We start from the raw sequence: 20,628 nt of genomic DNA, 5'->3' as shown, positions 1-20,628 counted from the left end.
ATGATAAATGGGTAAATGGCTGCATTTATATAGCGCAAAGCCCTTTAAAATGTGTTTCTCACATTTTACCCATTCACTCACACATTCACACACCGACGGCGGAGGCGGCCATGAAATGTGCCGACCTGCTCATCGGGAGCAATTAGGGGTTAAGTGTCTCGCTCAAGGACACTTCGACACGCTGCACGGTAGGAGCGGGAATCGAACCAAGGCACCTCCCGGGTTACCAGACGACTGCTCTTTACCTCCCGAGCCACTGTCCCCCCCCCCCCCCCCCCCCCCCCCCCCCCCCGGGACAAATCGCAACTGTTGCTCTCCCCTCGGAACAACCTTTGTCCAGAGGATCTCATGGAAAGAGGGCCAGTTGAACAGAAACAGCCATAACATGAATAGTTTATTTGTTTATTTAAACGGATCCCCATTAGCTGACGCCTTAGCGGCCGCTAGTCTTCCTGGGGTCCAACAACATACATATACACAAGATAACATACACCTAGCATATATCACAAAGACAATTAATCATAGAATAGAGTAAAACATGTATCATAGAAAAAAAGAAATGTAAAACAGGAGATGAAAAAACAAGAGATACAATCCAGTTATACCCAAATAAAACAATGTATCAGGGTGTGCATGTATTCCAGCTGTGCTGAATACAAAATGTTATTGTGTGTGTGAGTGTAAATAGCGTTTAAGATTTCTTTTAAAACTAGCCTTTTCTTTGATGTTCCTAACATACGCTGGGAAGACAGTTTCCAGGATACTATCGCCCTATAAAATACTGCCCTTTCATAAAATTAGACTTAGGTAGAGGTAAATTAATCAACCCACCCTCTTGCCCCTCTGGTTGAATGTGTGTGAGTACTTGCACTGTACCCAATGCAATTATAAAGGAACTTAGGAGTTTGAGTTTGAGTAACTCCTATGAAAATATGTAATTAAGTTAGCAGATAATCTTACCTTAACACTGAGCCATGAGAGACGTGCGTGCATGTCAGCTACACTAGCCCTAGGTGAGCAGCCACAGTGTGTTCTGAAGGGATGGGTATGTGGCAGTGTTGTAGTGTCGTATATCTATGTACATTTCTAGGTAAACCACAGTGCATACAGGTTTGCTAAGCTGGACAGAAGAAGAAGAGAAGGATGGTCCTCATCTGGCTCCAATAGCCAGCAAGGAATAAACGTGTAGTCAGGACAACAGAACTATAATTCAATTCAGATGATTTATTGCAGCGGGGCCAAAGGTGGAAAAGGCAGGTTATTACATACATGGATTATTTCATATTACATCAGTAGTCAAGTCACTAAATATCGAGTCCGAGTCGAGCCTTGAGTCCCCGGTGTTTGAGTCCGAGTCCAAGTCCGAGTCACCAAAGAAGAGCAGAGTCGAGTCCGAGTCGAGTCCTCTTTACTCGAGTCCGAGTCCAAGTAAAAAAAAAAAAAAAAAAGGTCTACATCAAACATAAATGACACAGCGGTCACCGTTTCAAAGGGCTTTATTTACTTTGTGACACAATAACCAAACAAATGCCAAAATTATTGGGGGCTATTACAAAAAAATATATATAATAATAACTGGATTCATCAATTAACAAGTCCGAGTCTGCACTGTCCAAGTCCGAATGCAGTCAATGCTCCAGTCCCAAGTCCGAGTCATCAGTGCTCAAGTCCAAGTCGAGTCACGAGTCCTGAAAATCAGTCACAAATCAACACTGGTACATACGGGGGCCTTGGCGACAGACACCAGTCACGAACGAAGAGAGCGTTCACAGCTGCACCATTACAGACGGGCCAACCAGACGTGCCTCTAATCTGTCACGGCTTTAGGGTGGGATTTAAATACCAGTTCAGCAAACAATAGCTTACAGTACATTGCGTATTGGGACATAATTAATGGAGCAGAGATGGACGGGGTACGTCACTAGTTGCTTCGCTGTGAAGGTAGATAGATGGATAGATACTGATTGGGATTTGTCTCGGTGCAATGCTCGTTTCAGCATAAAAACTGTGGAAAAAACATACAAGAATACATACAATGCAGTCCCGGAAGTAGAAGAAATATTTCACAAACATTTCATATGTTCTTCTAAAAATGCAACAGTGCTACAGTGCATAAAAGAGGGTCAGTGCTCCTTTAAAGTGCATATTATTGCCTTAACACATTGAGTGCCATGCCCCTTCCGGGAAGTGACCACTTCCGTGCCGCCCATTAAACCACATGTAAACGTAGTTGTAGTTTGTAGAACTAAACCTATATTTTATAGTATCGCTATGGGTCTAATCAGGGCCGCCTGGGAGAAATGCGAGGCCCTGTGCGAGATTTAACGCGAGCCCCCCCCCCCCCAAAAGGGTAAAAAAAAAATTATATGTATATATATATATATTTTTTTTTTTTTTTTTTATACAGTCAACATATTCTTAAATAATAGCGCTGCCCGAGGCGGGGCATGATACAGTCAACATATAGCAAAAGAGAGAGCGAGAGAGAGCTCCCCGTTCTACAGTCAATATACAGTGTACAGAGAGAGAGAGAGAGAGACACATTGGAAAGAAATTGAATGCTATTTGGCCCTAAACAGAGAGTACACAGTGGCAGAATACCTGAGCACTGTGACTGAAGATCCTTGAGCACAGCCTAGCCATCGAGAAAGGCCGCCATAGGCAGACTGTGTGTGTTAGAAAGAGAGAGAGAGAGAGAGAGAACATGAGTGTTTGTCCATGTGTGTGTGTGTTAGAGAGAGACTAGAGCATGTATGAGAGATTCAAAAGGACAAAGATCAACACTTAAATCCAAGAGAGAGAGAGAGAGAGAGAGAGAGAGAGAGGAGAAGAGGAGAGAGAGAGAGAGAGAGAGAGAGAGAGAGAGAGAGAGAGAGAGAGAGAGACATTGGAAAGAAATTGAAATGCTATTTGGCCCTAAACAGAGAGTACACAGTGGCAGAATACCTGAGCACTGTGACTGAAGATCCTTGAGCACAGCCTAGCCATCGAGAAAGGCCGCCATAGGCAGACTGTGTGTGTTAGAAAGAGAGAGAGAGAGAGAGAGAGAGATAACATGTGTGTTTGTCATGTGTGTGTGTGTTAGAGAGAGACTAGAGCATGTATGAGAGATCCAAAAGGACAAAGATCAACACTTAAATCCAACAAGAAGAGGGTCTATACCAGAGAAACCAAAGCAGCAAGGAGCCAATGGCCGACATCAGCTAAATAGGCTAGCCAGGTACTGTGACACCAGGCCACACACAGCTTTGGCCAACGGCCCAACGCTACCCAAGCTACACAAGCGACCAAGACATTCACACACAGCACATGTCGTATCTCCAAATGTTGTGAAGTAGCATATGTTTTGCCTGGAAAAAAACATCGTTATTAACAAAACATTCGGGAGGGGAAGGAAGGAAGAGTGGGGTAATGTCATGACATTTTCATTAATCTTACCTGCACAAAAGGAACGCAGGGCGAAAGGCCGCAACACAGGTCTCCACGTTGACGAAAGGCCTCTCGCTGGCGGGACAAAATAAGCCAGAACCCCCTGCTATTCTCACGGCTAATGTCAATGGTCGACTCGTAGCACAAGCTAACAGCTAACTCTAGCCTAGGCTAACTGATGGCATCAAAGTAACGTGCGCAGCCGGCAGCTAGCCGGCAGCTAGCTACGACGTTAGCTGCTGGCTGCGCACGTTACTTTGATGCTATCAGTTAGCCAGTTAGCTCAACCCGGCTATCGCTAACCATGAGCTAACGCACTACCACTGAAACTACAACATGAGAAAAGCAATACAGGCGCTGACACCAGGCACACACCGTTAGCTACTAGTAGTACTATATTAGCTAGTCGACCAGTTTGGCTCCAGAGAGAGAGAAAGAGAGCATAGGTCCACGGCGGGAATATAATCATAGGTTGACTCACCATAACGCAGTATCAATCCGGCGCCAATGGTAAAGTTGGAAGGAGACTTTCTTGGCCCACGGTGTAATTTCTTCTGATCCATGCGGCTTTTGAAAAGACATCCACTCGCCTCGCTCCTCTGAATAGCGCTGAATTATCTACCTTGTGTGTCTTCTTCTTCTATTTGGTATTACGGCAGACGGGCCGGAAACACTATCCTAAAATCTGTAGAGCAGCAAATCCGCAGAAACCGGAAAACTGCAGTCTGCAGAGCCGCAGAGGCAGGAAGTCAGACACATTCTACAAACGTGTCTAATGTGAAATATATAAGCATATAAGCAAAACTAGATTTTAGGTCTGTGATGAAAAAGGGCCTCGCGGGAAGGGGGGCCTCGCAAATTTTTTTTAAAAAAAATTAAAAAAAATTATGTATTTTTTTTTTTTTTTGCGAGGCCCCCCTTCCCGCGAGGCCCTGTGCGACCGCACTGCTCGCACACCCCCTGAGGCGGCCCTGGGTCTAATAACGTCCTCGAGTCTCATTGAGCTACTTCTGGTCAAAGTGCAAAAAAAAATTTTTTTTCATCCGTACATTTCCGCTTGATACCGTTTTGAATATGAACATAGTCCGGCCGCTTCTGAGCAATTCCAGGGAAAAGACACGAAAACAGCGTGTTTGTGTAATTCAATAAACGCGTTGTCATTTTTCGCCTGATTATCGGATCTTCCTGAAATCAACGCTAGATCATCACTATTATCCTTTGTGGTGCACGCATGCAATGTGGTTTAGACCGGCGCGCCAGAGGGCGGTATAATACCGTCTGCCAGCTTAGACACACTCAGAACAGTATGCACAAGGTGCCCCGCTGAATTCTGAATGGATATAGATAATAAAATAAATACCGTGACAGAAACGTAGATTCGTACATCCCCACATGGGGTATCATTGGAAAGCCACACTCATTGGCTACAACACTCCACAATTATTTTCGAGATCGCCAAATGATTGACGGAACTAGAGCCCCAAGAGTCGGGAGTGGTATTTTGTGCAATACCGTGTACTTTGCACAAGCCTCAAATACCGGCATGTAACTCAAGAACCGCTGAACCGACTTGGTAAAATGTTGTCGCTAACAAATAAGCCTTCAATTCGATATATATATTGTATTACAAAATATGCACACCCGAGCTACTAGTGGTCGCCAAAGTGCCGGTGGGCAAATTGTCCTAAAAAGGGCCCACATGTGTTAAACTTCCCACTTTAAATTATCACATAATAAAGTACCATAGCACAAGTTAGTTAGTTAGCAAGTTACACATTAACTGTGATCGCACTACTTTCTCCTGTAACAAAGGAATGTAAACACATTACCTTTTCAACTGACCGAGCTCAAACCTCCCCTCTTTTCTTGATCCTCCAATTGCAGAACTGTTGCTTCCCTCGCTTGAGATATGCCGGTTTCTGTAATCATGACACAGTTACTCATCTAATAAATTAGTTGTTACTTGCCTTACATACATCAGCCTAGTCATTCCCCCCTTTAATATGGATTATTAGTAGGGATGCTCGATATTGGCTTTTTTACCGATACCGATATACCGATATTGTCCAACTCTTAATTTCCGATACCGATATCAACCGATACCGATATATGCAGGGTCCCACCCCCCCCCCCCCCCCCCCCCCCCCCCCCCCCCCCAAAAATGTAATAATTTCAGGTCATTAACATTACATATCTCTTGTTGTGGAATTAACACAACATTATGCATACTTTTGACAATAAATTAAATCAGAATTTGTTCTTACTTGCTTGCCTGGCTAAATAAAGGTTATAGAAATGTAAAAAAAAAAAATAAAAAAAAATATATATATATATATATATATATATATATATAATTTTTTTGAAAACCGATACCGATATTTTCCGATATCACATTTTAATGCCGATATCGGCCGATAATATCGGTAGGCCGATAATATCTGACATCCCTAATTATTAGTATTGAGATTCTAAGCAGCCTTTAAAAAAAAAATCTATAGATCTATAGTTCCCTGGCTGGGAGGAGGACATGCAGTCAAATGTGGCCCTTCAATTGTGATGGATTCAATTAGATATTGCAATCATTCCCTCTTCATAGGATATTAAAATAACCTCGTAAAAACGATCTAAAGAAAATCCCCCCAGATCACCACCTCCTTTCATCCCTGTGTCCGCCTCCCCGCCGAGAGAGGAGACGCATTGTTCCCTCTTTATTGGTGTAATTGGCAAAGAGCAAATCAAAACATTCCCCTCGCTTTAGCACTTTGATTATCATCTCTGCCTGGACCGTGCTGACGTCTGAGAGAGGAGGAGAGGAGGAGAGGAGGAGAGGAAGATAAACGAAGAGGAGGATAGGAGAAGAGGAGAATAGGAGGAGAGGAGGAGAGGAGAAGTGGAGGAGAGGAGGAGGGGAGGAGAGGAGGAGAGGAGGAGAGGAGAAGTGTAGGAGAGGAGGAGAGGAGGAGAGGAGAAGTGTAGGAGAGGAGGAGGAGAGGAGAAGAGGAGGAGATGAGAAGAGGAGAATATGAGAGGTGGAGGAGAGGAGAAGTGGAGGAGAGGATAAGAGGAGGAGAGGAGAAGAGGAGGAGAGGAGGATAGGAGGAGAGGAGAAGTGTAGGAGAGGAGAGGAGAAGAGGAGGAGATGAGAAGAGGAGAATAGGAGAGGTGGAGGAGAGGAGAAGGGGAGAGGAGAAGTGGAGGAGAAGAGGATGAGAGGAGGAGAGGAGAAGAGGAGAAGAGGAGCATCCATCTAAAAATGTTTGCACCTTATGGTGTTCTTGTTCTGTTCTTGACTTATTGTTATGTTTTCTTCTTGACTTGTTTAAAGAAGATCTGTACGGCCCATGGGGACATTAACGTGTGTTGTTGGGCCCTATAAATAAATTTGATTTGATTTGATTTGAGCGTCACAGTTCCCGCTCTTCACTGAGGCGCGCTCAGGAAAGACCGGCGCAAAAACCATCCTCCGCTTCCGTGTACAGTGAGTGTGTTAGAACTGTGGTGAGAGCGCCTCACAGATGGTATTAGATAATAATAATAATAATAATAATTTCTTAGATTTATACAGCGCCTTTCATGAGGCCCAAGGCGCTTAACACTTTGAGTGCCACGCCCGAGAATATTCGGGTTTACGCCCCGACCGTTGAGTGCCACGCCCGAGAATATTCGGGTTATTTATATATTTTTTTTTATTAGCGATCTGAAATCATATTGCATCACGCGAGCCTACCGTTGGAGATCCAGGGACCGCCGGCGCTCAGATCTGAAAAAAGCGCCCCCTATCGTCTCCCAGATGGTAAATCACCCTTTTGGAATGGACTCAATGAAAGTGAATGGGAGAACGGATTTCTGACTCCACATTTTACTTCTCACTGATGCAGCCGGGGTCTACCAGAGTTCATTCTGGAGCCTCTGAGCCGCGCGGATCATGTGTTCTACTGTATACACGGTTGATCAATACATTTATCGATTTTTTCGAATGGCGATCGGAAATTGGAATAAACCATTTGGATACCATCTGACCTCAGGTAAGGAAGCTATGTTATCAGTTAGGATAATCAGACTCGTTTTCACGGAGATATAAGCGTTTCCACTATATGTGATATAGCTGTTTTGACTGTAAAAGCCATGAGGAAATAACAGCAGCGATTATCAGCACACGGCACGAGCGTGCGTGCGCACACATATACTATCGATTAGCGTTTATTTGAAAACGATTCATAAATAGGCAGACAAATGACAACGTTCTGGAATATTCCAGTAAAAGGCGATTATCATAGAATGTGTTGTTTTTCCCCGGAAAACGGGTGATTTTCAAAATGCTATCAAACGGAAATGAAGCGATAAAAATACAATCTGCCTTGCCAATGTTGACTGGAAAATGAGTATTTGATAAGCGACGGGCAGATTAGACACATAGCCATAATTTAAAACATAGATTAGGCGATATTAACGTTAACATTGGGAGTGGATGGTGGCATCAAGGGGGTAAAAAGGAAAACCCGGCGTGGCACTCAAAGTGTTAACAGTGGAGGGGGGCAAACTAAGGGGAAGGAGATCAGAGGAACAATTAAGTAAAAAGAATGAAGAGTGAAGTCAGGCAGAGTCATTAACCCTTTCACTGCCACACGACAAAGGGTAAGACGGGGACAATCTCGTGAGAAGTCAAAATGAGACTGGTGTGGTCCTTTAACCCTTTCACTGCCACACGACAGAAGGTTACCTTCTGTCGTGTGGCAGTGAAAGGGTTAACCGGCTGTTGTGTGGCAGTGAATCTGAATCTGCAGTCCCCCTAACATTACAATACCCCTGAATGCCCCCTAACATTACCATATCCCCTAATGCCCCCTAACATTACAATACCCCCGAATGCCCCCTAACATTACCATATCCCCTAATGCCCCCTAACATTACCATATCCCCTAATGCCCCCTAACATTACAATATCCCCTAATGCCCCCTAACATTACAATATCCCCTAATGCCTCCTAACATCACAATGCCCCCTAACAATTTTTCTTTAACTCATTACAGAAAAAGTGATCTTTCTGGCACATAGTGAAAACAGCAGTGAGCAAGAGAACATGATAACTGGGGAGAGATGAAGGGAGGGAGGGAGGGAGGGAGGGAGGGAGGGAGGGAGGGAGAAGGAGTGAGGGAGGCTTAAGGAGCTTAGGTCGAAGATGCAAGCAGGGTGGGGTGAGAGGAGTGGGGGGGGGTCGTCTTGGCAACCGTTCACTGCTTCCTGTATCTTCCTGTCATTGCTTGCATCAAAGACTGCGTCCATTTGCCTTTCCACTACACGCTGAATGAAGGAATTAGCAGAGAGCTCAGTTCCAGCTATTTATAGCGCATGAGCCAGAGAGAGAATGAGAGAGAGAACGGGAGGGGAGGAGAGAGTGAGAGACAGATAGAGATAGAGAGAGTGAGAGACAGAGAGAGAGTATGTGGATGGATGTTTGTGTGAGTGGATGGGTTCTTGTAATCTGTGTGTGTGTGTGTGTGTGTGTGTGTGTGTGTGTGTGTGTGTGTGTGTGTGTGTGTGTGTGTGTGTGTGTGTGTGTGTGTGTGTGTGTGTGTGTGTGTGTGTGTGTGTGTGTGTGTGTGTGTGTGTGTGTGTGTGTGTGTGTGTGTGTGTGTGTGTGTGTGTGTGTGTGTGTGTGTGTGTGTGTGTGTGTGTGTGTGTGTGAGAGAGAGAGAAGTGTGTGCAGGCGTGCACAGGTTAATCATATGATCCGTACGCTTTCTCTCTCCATGTCTCAACGCTATGCATTTTGTCGCATTCACGCAGGTCATCTGTTATATCGACTTCCCTCTCTATCTCCCTCATTCTCTCTCTCTCTCTCTCTCTCCCACTCTCTGATTCCGCTCTTACATTATCTCTCTTCTTCATGCATTGCCACCCTTTTCATTTGAGCTCCGACTTCCTTTGCTCGTTACCTTTCCTTCAGTGTCTCGCTTTTTTGGAGAAAAGAAGAAAAAAAACTCTAACAGCTTCCAATCATCGCCATATTATGCTCTGCATGAGTGACGAAGGCAGGAGTGTGATTTAGCTTTAGAGTCCATTTAGGTGATCTGTTAACCCTTTCACTACCACACGACAAAGGGTTAACCCTTTCACTACCACACGACAAAGGGTTAACCCTTTCACTACCACACTACAGAAGGTTAACCTTTCACTACCACACTACAGAAGGTTAACCCTTTCACTACCACACTACAGAAGGTTAACCTTTCACTACCACACTACAGAAGGTTAACCCTTTCACTACCACACTACAGAAGGTTAACCTTTCACTACCACACGACAAAGGGTTAACCCTTTCACTACCACACGACAAAGGGTTAACCCTTTCACTACCACACTACAGAAGGTTAACCTTTCACTACCACACTACAGAAGGTTAACCCTTTCACTACCACACTACAGAAGGTTAACCTTTCACTACCACACTACAGAAGGTTAACCCTTTCACTACCACACTACAGAAGGTTAACCTTTCACTACCACACTACAGAATGTTAACCTTTCACTACTACACTACAGAAGGTTAACCCTTTCACTACCACACTACAGACGGTTAACCTTTCACTACCACATTACAGAAGGTTAACCTTTCACTACCACACTACAGACGGTTAACCCTTTCACTACCACACTACAGATGGTTAACCTTTCACTACCACACTACAGACGGTTAACCTTTCACTACCACATTACAGAAGGTTAACCTTTCACTACCACACTACAGACGGTTAACCCGTTCACTACCACACTACAGACGGTTAACCTTTCACTACCACACTACAGAAGGTTAACCTTTCACTACCACACTACAGAATGTTAACCTTTCACTACCACATTACAGAAGGTTAACCTTTCACTACCACACTACAGACGGTTAACCCGTTCACTACCACACTACAGACGGTTAACCTTTCACTACCACACTACAGAAGGTTAACCTTTCACTACCACACTACAGAATGTTAACCTTTCACTACTACACTACAGAAGGTTAACCCTTTCACTACCACACTACAGACGGTTAACCTTTCACTACCACATTACAGAAGGTTAACCTTTCACTACCACACTACAGACGGTTAACCCTTTCACTACCACACTACAGATGGTTAACCTTTCACTACCACACTACAGACGGTTAACCCTTTCACTACCACACTACAGAAGGTTAACCTTTCACTACCACACTACATAAGGTTAACCTTTCACTACCACACTACAGACGGTTAACCTTTCACTACCACACTACAGAAGGTTAACCTTTCACTACCACACTACAGACGGTTAACCTTTCACTACCACACTACAGAAGGTTAACCTTTCACTACCACACTGCAGAAGGTTAACCTTTCACTACCACACTACAGACGGTTAGTCTGTAGTGTGGTAGTGAAAGGTTCACCTTCTGTAGTGTGGTAGTGAAAGGGTTAAGCCTTAACCCCCCGCCCCCCAGCCATCACCCACCCGTAAGCTCGCTGGCTCGTCCTGAATCCTCCTCGTGGTTCTCGGTCGTGGTTCTTCTGTAGCCGCGCCTCAGCCGGTACCCCGTGGGAGATGATCTGACGGCACTCTGATGGGCCGATGGCGTGAGTCTGGAGTCAGCCAATGGGAATCCAGGGTTTCACTTCGGTTAACGGTACACAGCGTTCTTCTACGGCGCTGGTTCTATTTGATGAGGAGCGTGTGTCCGCCACCTCCCAACATTGGTCAAGCGTGGATGGAATGGTGAATTATGACACTGATGCGTATGAAATAGATACACAAACTACTTCTCTCAATGGTCATATAACATTTTACTTAGCATAACCGCAACAAATCAATGCTTATTGACAAGTGTTACGACCCTGGCTCAAAGGGACGCAACATTAGTGCACACAGACACCAATGGTCTGTGTTTAAACCAAAAGACTATTCTAATTACGATTACTAGCACAAACTAAAGATCAAAGTGGTGGAAAGGGAAAAAGACACTACTTCAACCATCTCCTCTAGCAACTGTGCATGTGTGGGTCAGCAAGTGCCTTTGAGCTGCCAGGCAGGTATCCAATCAGCAGCAATCAGCTAATTAGCAGCCATCACCTGCATGCACAGTGACACAGGAGTAATCAAGATCATGGTACATAACATCTCCCCCACCAAAATGGTTGCCCAGGAGGCAACCACTACACATCAAATCACTAAAAAAAATATTGTGACCCATTAGTTGTCAGGGCCACTACCACAACAGCGATAACGGGCCGGCCCCTGTCGAACACGACCATCAAACTTGTCGAATGCTCCCCACTGTGGAACATTCGTCAATGCTGTTTAAAACAAAAAACAACACTGTCCCGACTCTCGGCCAAGCGAGACCTCACAAAAGGTTCCTCCACTGCGGTATATGGCTGGAGTGGGGCAGGCTCATCCTCCACTGAGGCGTAAGGATTAGGACCCCATCGACAAACCAAGACCTTATCACAGCTCCATTTCAACAGGCCCCTCCACCGATACCGACCTGTCAAAAAGAGACTGCAAACCAAAATCAATATGAGAGCTAAGCTCACTGCGCTCAACAGGACAGAACACAGAAAAACAAAAATCATAGGTCTCTGATACCACCACAGCGCCCATATCCATCCCTCCTGGCACTGGCAGTTCAGGATACTGCAAACCGTGAACATCCAGAGTAGGATGCACCGCCTCAGGTACAGCCCCACCGTCCCTGGAACATGGCAATACATCAGTCACAAAAGCGTCTGGAATACCATCCAAAATGGCGTCACACAAAATAACATTGTCCTGATCAAAATGGTTGCCACTCATCAGACCAGGTCATGAAGGTGGCTCCTGCTGTACAGGACACAGGTAACTAGGTTGACTAGCACACCTAGTGCGTGGCAGAGAGTCAGTGTGGACACGTGAATCAATGTCAGAATCATCAACTGACATACTGGGACCATCCCTGCCCACAAGTGAAACATCATGAACAATAGAGCTACTGTGGGAAGGCTGGCAGCCTAAGCCAGGCCTTGTAGCCTCTTCAACTAGAACGGTGTCACATGAATCAACAGCATCTCTCATAGCATCCTTCCCACACTCATCCTCCAATTCGTTCGTGGCCTCAGCCACCGTACAGGCTGGGAAGACCTTAAGACACTGCGCTGCCAGATCATCTCCTGCCACATGCATATCCGGCACGCATGTCACCTTTGGTTCCACCACCGGGCCTGACACAAAGGCACAATCAAGAAAATCATTATGCAGAGGTACATCCACAGTGTGCTTTCCAAAATTCTCAACAGGTTCACTTTTCAATTCAACAAAGAATGTGTCACTAAGTGTAATGTCACAAGTTCAACAACATCACTTTTGTCCTTTGATATTGCCCGTGTCACAGCACACACAGGGAACACTCCTGGATGTTTCTGTGCCAGCTCATCGGGGACCTCAGGGATGGGAATTACAACTGGAGTAGCCAGCACTTTGTCACCAGCCAAATCATTCCCTAGAATGAAGGACACCCCTCTCATGGGTATGTGAGAACATACCCCAACAACAACATTGCCTGATACTAAGGGAGAGTTGAGTGTGACTTCATGCAAAGGTGCATCCACAAATCCACCTCCAAAGCCACGAACAACGACACCGGAATGCAATGAAGACTTTTCTGAAAACGGCAAAATCCCCTCCAGAATGAGGGACTGAAAAGCTCCGGTATCTCTCCAAATTGTTATAGCCTGCTTGGACTCTAGTGCATCAGTCAGGGAAACAAATCCATCCATCATAAATCTTGAGGAGCCCTCAAGCTCTTTGTCCACACGTTTGATACTTCCCCCATCACCCTCTAACTTGGCATAGGTGTTCTGCATACGGTTTCTACCAGAGCCACAGTTTTGACATTTTTCAGTTCAAGCACCGGGCACCCAGCAACGATATGACCAGGCTCCTTACAGTAGAAACATATAATCCCCTCTGGGAATGCACTAGCAGAACCACCCTGCCTAGGAGGTGAAGTAAACTGACCAGCAGACACAGGTTTTGGGAAACGGCCCCCCTGAAAAGGACACCTACCCCTGGACTTAACACGGTATTCCTCCACAAAGACGGACTTGTGTGTCAACACAAACCCATCAGCCAAGACAGCAGCATCGCCTATCTTCAATACCTTACGCTCGTTTAGATGAGTGGAAACGGTATCAGGAACACATCTTTTAAATTCCTCTAGGAGAATCAACTGTCTAAGCTGCTTTTGACTCTGCTTTCTGAGAGGTGCACCACCTGTCAAACAGGTTCTCCTTCTCTTTTCCAAATTCAACATACGACTGTCCCTCTGACCTGTGATAGCCTCTAAAACGCTGACGATAGGCCTCTGGGACCAACTCATAAGCCCTCAATATGGAAGCCTTAACAAGCTCATAGTCAGCACTTTGTTCAAGGGTGCTTGAACAAGTAGGGTGCTTGAACAAGTAGTAGTAAATGTGATCACAAGAGGATTTTTGACCTGGAGAGACTGAATTAATTGATACCCAACTCAACCTACCGGCCTAAGATACTTGATAAACACAGAACAACACAACACAAGAGAGGTTAGTTTCACCCGATAATGTTCTGGTCTGGTTTGGTCTGGTCTGGTCTGGACTGGTTTGGTCTGGTCTGGTCTGGTCTGGCCTGGTCTGATCTGGTATGGCCTGGTCTGGTCTGGTTTGATCTGGTTTGGTCTGGTCTGGTCTGGTCTGGTTTGGTTTGGTCTGGTTTGGTCTGGTCTGTTCTAGTCTGGTCTGTTCTATTCTGGTCTGGTCTGGTCTGGTCTGGTTTGGTCTATTCTAGTCTGGTCTGGTCTGTTCTAGTCTGGTCTGGTCTAGTCTGGTCTGGTCTAGTCTAGTCTGGTCTGGTTTGGTCTGGTCTGTTCTAGTCTGGTCTGGTATGTTCTAGTCTGGTCTGGTCTGGTCTGGTCTAGTCTGGTCTGGTCTAGTCTAGTCTGGTCTGGTCTGGTCTGGTCGTCCTACAATCTCTAAATTCTGTCTCAGCTTTAGTTTTATAAACAGGTTGTCCATCTTGCCCCTCCTACTACAAGTCACTATAGACGGTCATGTGACCAGAGACCCCAATGTCTCCCCCCCCCCACCAGCTGTTTATCCCATAGTGTGACCTGTCTAACCCCCAGAGACCCCAATGTCTCCCAACACCCCCCCCCCCCACCAGCTGTTTATCCCATAGTGTGACCTGTCTAACCTCCAGAGACCCCAATGTCTCCCAACCCCCCCCCCCCCCCCCACCAGCTGTTTATCCCCTAGTGTGACCTGTCTAACCTCCAGAGACCCCAATGTCTCCCAACACCCCCCCCCCCCCCCACCAGCTGTTTATCCCCTAGTGTGACCTGTCTAACCTCCAGAATTAAAGTTGTCGACAGGTAATACATTTGGGTCCAAACTGTTCCCCTATAGCAACTATATATTCTATATTATACCCAATATGGAATCAGGAACTTTTCAATAATCAGACAACTGAAATCATAACCTATCATACGACGTGTGGTGGATTATGTTAACCCCTTCACTACCACACTACAGACGGTTAACCCTTTACTATCACACTACAGACGGTTAACCGTGTGATAGTAAAGGGTTAACCTTCTGTAGTGTGGTAGTGAAAGGGTTAACCCGTTGTTGTGTGGCAGTGAACAGGTTAACCTTCTGTAGTGCGGCAGTGAAAGGGTTAAAAGACCTGGTCGCCGTCCACATCAGACTCAGTGTGCGCGCATCAAGGGGGCAGAAAGGAACGTAATCCTGGTCAGAACAACGGGGCAGACTACAATATATTTGCATTTGCCATTTAGCCACGCTAGCGATCTAAACAATCAATCCATGCCAACGCTAGATATGTAAAAGGTGAAAGACTCACACTCACAGCCGTGCTGATTTGGCAAAATGACATCCAGCCGTTTTCATTTGAAACAACTTTTAGTCAGGGGAGTGTCATGGTTTCTCCATCGAGCCCCGTCGTGTTCTTTTAGCGCAGCAGCTCGCGCAGGTCCGAGGCGACTTAGTCACGTGACTCGGTTGGTATCGCCGATTGGCTCGAACGCGGTATGTTTGTAAACAGTGAACATGTCTATAGTGAATGCATACATTTTTAGCATGGGTGGCCCCAGTGGGAATCGAACCCTTAACCCTGACAGTGTTGGTGCCTTGCTCACCAACCCAGTAACTTACAGTTACACATCAGGCAGATATCTCTTTCTATACAGTATATACAGTATATACCTCTATCTCTTTTATCATTGTTACAGCGAGAGAAACCACTCCATCGTGACTGCGATTTCCCTTTAGTTACTGGATATTATGAGCTATCACAATGTGTTGGTAATTACCCTTAAAATACATTATGGTTTAATGTTTAATTCATTGTATTCTCACAGCGTGTTTTGCCAGACGATGTGGAGCGAGGCCACGGCCCACTGGGCACGAGTGCCATTTAAATGATAGTCGCCGGCTATTTGAATACAATCACCTGCGGTTTGTGACCAAGACGTCTGTCATCGAATGCTATGAATTTGATTTAAATTACTTATATGCTTACTTATAATATTTAATAGACATACTGTATGTTTTACCCCGCCTACACTTGGCAGTTCAGACCCTTTGATATAAATGTAATACCATAGTTATATACTTTTTTAACACGGCGTGCGCGCAAGGTTATGAGTATAAACACAGTTTCAAACATCAAACATAAACATTCTAAATAGTTTCAGAGTACATTTCCTGTCGCAGCGTTTGCTGATGCAATAGCTGAGAGGGGATTGACTTGGGACCAAAGCCGTTCCCCTAGCAACGCAACTGACCCGATCTCAAGCCCGGCCCCCTTTTCACGATCCTCCAATCACACTCCCCATCAGACAAACAAAGTGATAGTTGTGATTGGAGGATCAAGAAAAGAGGGCTGGGCTTGATTCAATTCCACACCCCAAAAGAAACGCCTATAGACGTTCTCAACGATAAGTAACGACGATAATATTCTAATTGCTAATGCAGTAGTTTGTGGAATAATGTTCCCCTCCCCCCCTCAAACAATCTCCCAGTCATGTTCCAACCCCCCCTCCCATTCTTGTCATTCCTCCCACACCCTCCAATCTACCCCCCTCCATTTATCCACCTTTTGTCTCTCACCTGATACCACCCCCCTCTAACTCCCCCCCCCCCCCTTGGCCCCCCTCCAACCTAATACCTACCCCGATCTTCCCACAATCCCTTTCTCTCTACTATAAAGACCTAGGTTTTACTGGATTCTAGAGCTCTGTGGAGGGATACTAGGCCTTGTCACTCCTGGAGTCATCCAGCACATCCTTACTCGTGGTATATTCCTCCACAAGTTGACATGAAATATAACAAACGGTTGCCTAGCACCAGAGTTCCGCTGACGTGGGTCCTGGATGTGCTTCTCTCTGCTCTCCACGTGACCTTGAGCGTGTTGGAGACACTGAGATCAAACAGCACCAGTGTTGCGAGCTGCTCACCACTTCAGAGGTGCTGCTGATTAATAGTGCTGATGATTTTGCCTCAAGGTTGAGTGACTATAGGTACTCGTGTTCCCACGTGCACGCATGCACGCACACACACACACACACACACACACACACACACACACATGCACGCACGCACGCACGCACACACACACACACACACACACACACACACACACACACACACACACACACACACACACATTCAAAAATACACATACACATATACACACATACATGAAAACACACTCACCCACACACACCCACACTCATACACATAAAAACACACATTCACACATGAGAACACACACACACTGTGCTCATTCCACCTGCCATTATCCACACAGGACTTATTTCCATTTCTCTGTTTCTCACACTCTCTCCCCCACATCCCACCATTCTCTATCTCTCTCTCTCTCTCTCTCTCTCTCTCTCTCTCTCTCATCTCTCTCTCTCTCTCTCTCTCTCTCTCTCTCTCTCTCTCTACCTCTCTCTCTCTCTCCCTCTGTCTCTCTCTCCCTCTGTCTCTCTCTCCATGCTCTCTCTCAATTCAATCCAATTCAATTCAATTCAAATGGGCTTTATTGACATGGGGAACATACGTTTACATTGCCAAAGCCAAACAAAACAATCAAAGAGAGAAATCAAAATAAATCAGTACATTACAGAAGGAATTTCTTGTATGATTGACAGTCTTTATGGTGGTCCTTTTCTTGTCGCAGCAGCTCACAAATCTTGCTGCTGTGTTTGCACATTGTTGTATTTCTCCCAGTAGGTATGGGAGTTTTGAGTTGTTTTCCATGTTTTCAAAGTCTCTTTGGGTGTTTGCAATTTGCGGGAAGTATGTCTCTGATGTCTTGGTATAGTGGGCAGGTTGTTAAGAAGTGGAGCTCGGTTTCCACCTCTTCTTGTGTGCAGTGGGTGCATAGTCTGTCTTCTCTTGGGAACCAGGTCTGCCTATGCCACCTCTTCTGCCCATAAATGACATCACGTCATAAATCAAGACTGTCTGACAAAAGTATTGATTTTTTTTCAATCGTATCCAAGAATAAACATCATAACCATGTCACAACAGCACTTTATAATGTATATTATCATCAATATGTTAGTTTACTAATAGGTTAAAGTGTTATTAGTGCGATTTCAGTATTCGTTTTTGTGCTGTTTTGATCGTGAAAGTCAGCCATCTTGAAAAATTTACCGATGGGAATTGTAGTTTTTCTGACGCCATTTTGAAGAGAACATCGAGAGTTCTGAATGAGCATTGGAATTTTTCAGAACGACACTTCCCAAAGGCCTCTATGGGGCTTCAAACTAATTACTTCTGTATGCATTTTTTTTTTATATATCTTATTACTCGGGATAATAAATGACAAAACGTATTGACATATATTGGAGCGCAGTTTGTTTATTCTTCCCTATTTGTAGCATGTAGCAACAATCAGATTTGAAATTAGTTTCAAAATGGCAGCACTCTGGCCAGAATAATAAACCTACTGTACATACAGTAGATTTCATTATCTGTTCTTATGCACGCCTGGTGATACTAAATCCAAATTGAACTAAAGATAAGCTTTTGGCACAATCCATAAATGTGCGAATTGGCTATAATAACGCCATTTATAAATTGCATTGGTCCGGATGGGAGAATTCAGTAATGTATCTAAACCTTCTGTTTAATCAACTTCCCTTTATTCATTTCCTTTGAGTTTTTGTACACATGATCGCAAGAAAGTACTGAACGAGCTCAGTGGCAGTTTTTCATGTCTGGTCATTTTTAGCATGGTGTTATTCACTGTCAAAGATGCAAAGAAAAATAATAATTCATATTCTCCTTTGTTTCATCACAATTTAAGCAAGCCTAGTAATAGACACAATATTTCTTTTTTTTTAAACAAAAGTTTTTATTGGTGAAGCAAGTTTGTACAATTACAAAGTCAGAATTATTCATTCACCCTTTTTCCCTTTTTTGTATAATCTACCCCCACCCATCCCACCCCCAACCCACCCACCCACCCACCCCACGGATCAACAGGTAGGGTTACATACATAACATGCAACAAGAGAAAAGGTTAAAATACAGACAATAATAATAATTGCTACTGACAATAATACAATTAAATTGTAGACACAATATTTCTGACACTGGGAATACATTCACTGAGGTCGATAGATGTCCCTAGATACCAAGAACATGCAAATGGACCTTGTAGAAGTGGAGCAATATTCCATTTACTTAGGTATGTATTTTAGGCGGATTTTCAGAAAATAGGGCTCCAGGCTTAAGAGGTTAAGAAGTGTAGCTTGGTTTCCACCTCTTCTTTTTTTGTATTTAATTTTTTTATTATTTTTTATACATAAACATAACAACAAATTAGACACACAAGCATTAACAGTAAACATCCAATGAAATCAACATTTGAATCATTATAAATGTAGTTTACGAGATATATACCTAATACTTGCTATCTAATACCATACATATATGCACCTGCTCGCTCACCCCCCCCCCCCCGGACCCCCACTTGGATAATCCATCCATTTTCTTTCGTTTCTAACCAGGCACTATACTTCATATGCTAGCTTTTATTCTCTCCACCACTTCTAACCATATTGCAATGTTGGTTTCACTGACACCTAAAATTATTGCTGTAGATATTTCTAGATAAATCACATCGAGATAGGTAAGAACCCATACCTTCCGGCACATTTTTTCCGGTTGAATCCATCGTGATGCTATCAGCTTTTTAGCAGCTGTGAGACCGGATAAAACTAGTCTATTTAGCTGTATAGGGGCTGCAAACTGAAATACATCATTCAACAGCAATACAGAGGGATGTACAGGTATGTTCAGAAATAAGAATACTGATAATTGCTGGGACACTTCTTTCCAGAATATCTTAACCGGTGGGCAATCCCAATACATGTGCATAAATGTACCCTCATCCCCATTTGTACATAAGGAACATAGGGAGTCTTGTTTAAGTCCCATTCTGTTTAATCTTATAGGAGTCAGGTATGTCCTATGAATATAATTAAGATTAATTTGTTGATGGTCCGGGTTACGTGACGCAATTCGAACGTTTGCCCAGACTTCTTGCCAATCAAAATCTATTTCCAAGTCTGGTATATCCCTCCTCCAGACTGAGTCTAGGGGGAGGATTCCATACGAAGACGTTAGTAAGTGATGATAAAAATCAGATATGAAGCCTCTTGATGTCTCTCTTTCATAGAAGAATTTGTGATATCTGTGGTGCTCAATTGGTATCTTTAATGGGACTCCATGAGCCTTCAAACAATCCAATAACTGTGCGTAAAAATAATATGTGGAACTGGTAAGGTTACATTTTTTATGTATATCTTGATAGCTACAAAAACCCTGTTTGTTGAAAACATCTCCCAATGTGTGTATGCCTTGCTTTTCCCATTTGGGGTATCTTATAGGTCGTTTTCCAATAAGGAGTGCATTGTTATTGAATAGGGGAGTATGGCTATGCCATTTATGTTGGTTAGAATATTTTTTTGTGTTTCACGCCATATCCGGATCACATGTGTACTAAGGGGGCCAAATTTCAATTTGCATTGCTTAATTGATAATATGGTGTATACTATGTCCTGCAGTCTATGTGGTGCTACTATATTTTCTTCTAAGTTTCTCCAGGATACAGATGCT

The sequence above is a fragment of the Notolepis coatsorum genome (genome assembly GCF_963971535.1).
Source record: "Notolepis coatsorum genome assembly, chromosome: 1".
In the NCBI taxonomy this organism is placed as follows: Eukaryota; Metazoa; Chordata; class Actinopteri; order Aulopiformes; family Paralepididae; genus Notolepis; species Notolepis coatsorum.
The sequence above is the reverse complement of the archived record's forward strand: the minus strand, read 5'-3'. Positions refer to the sequence as shown.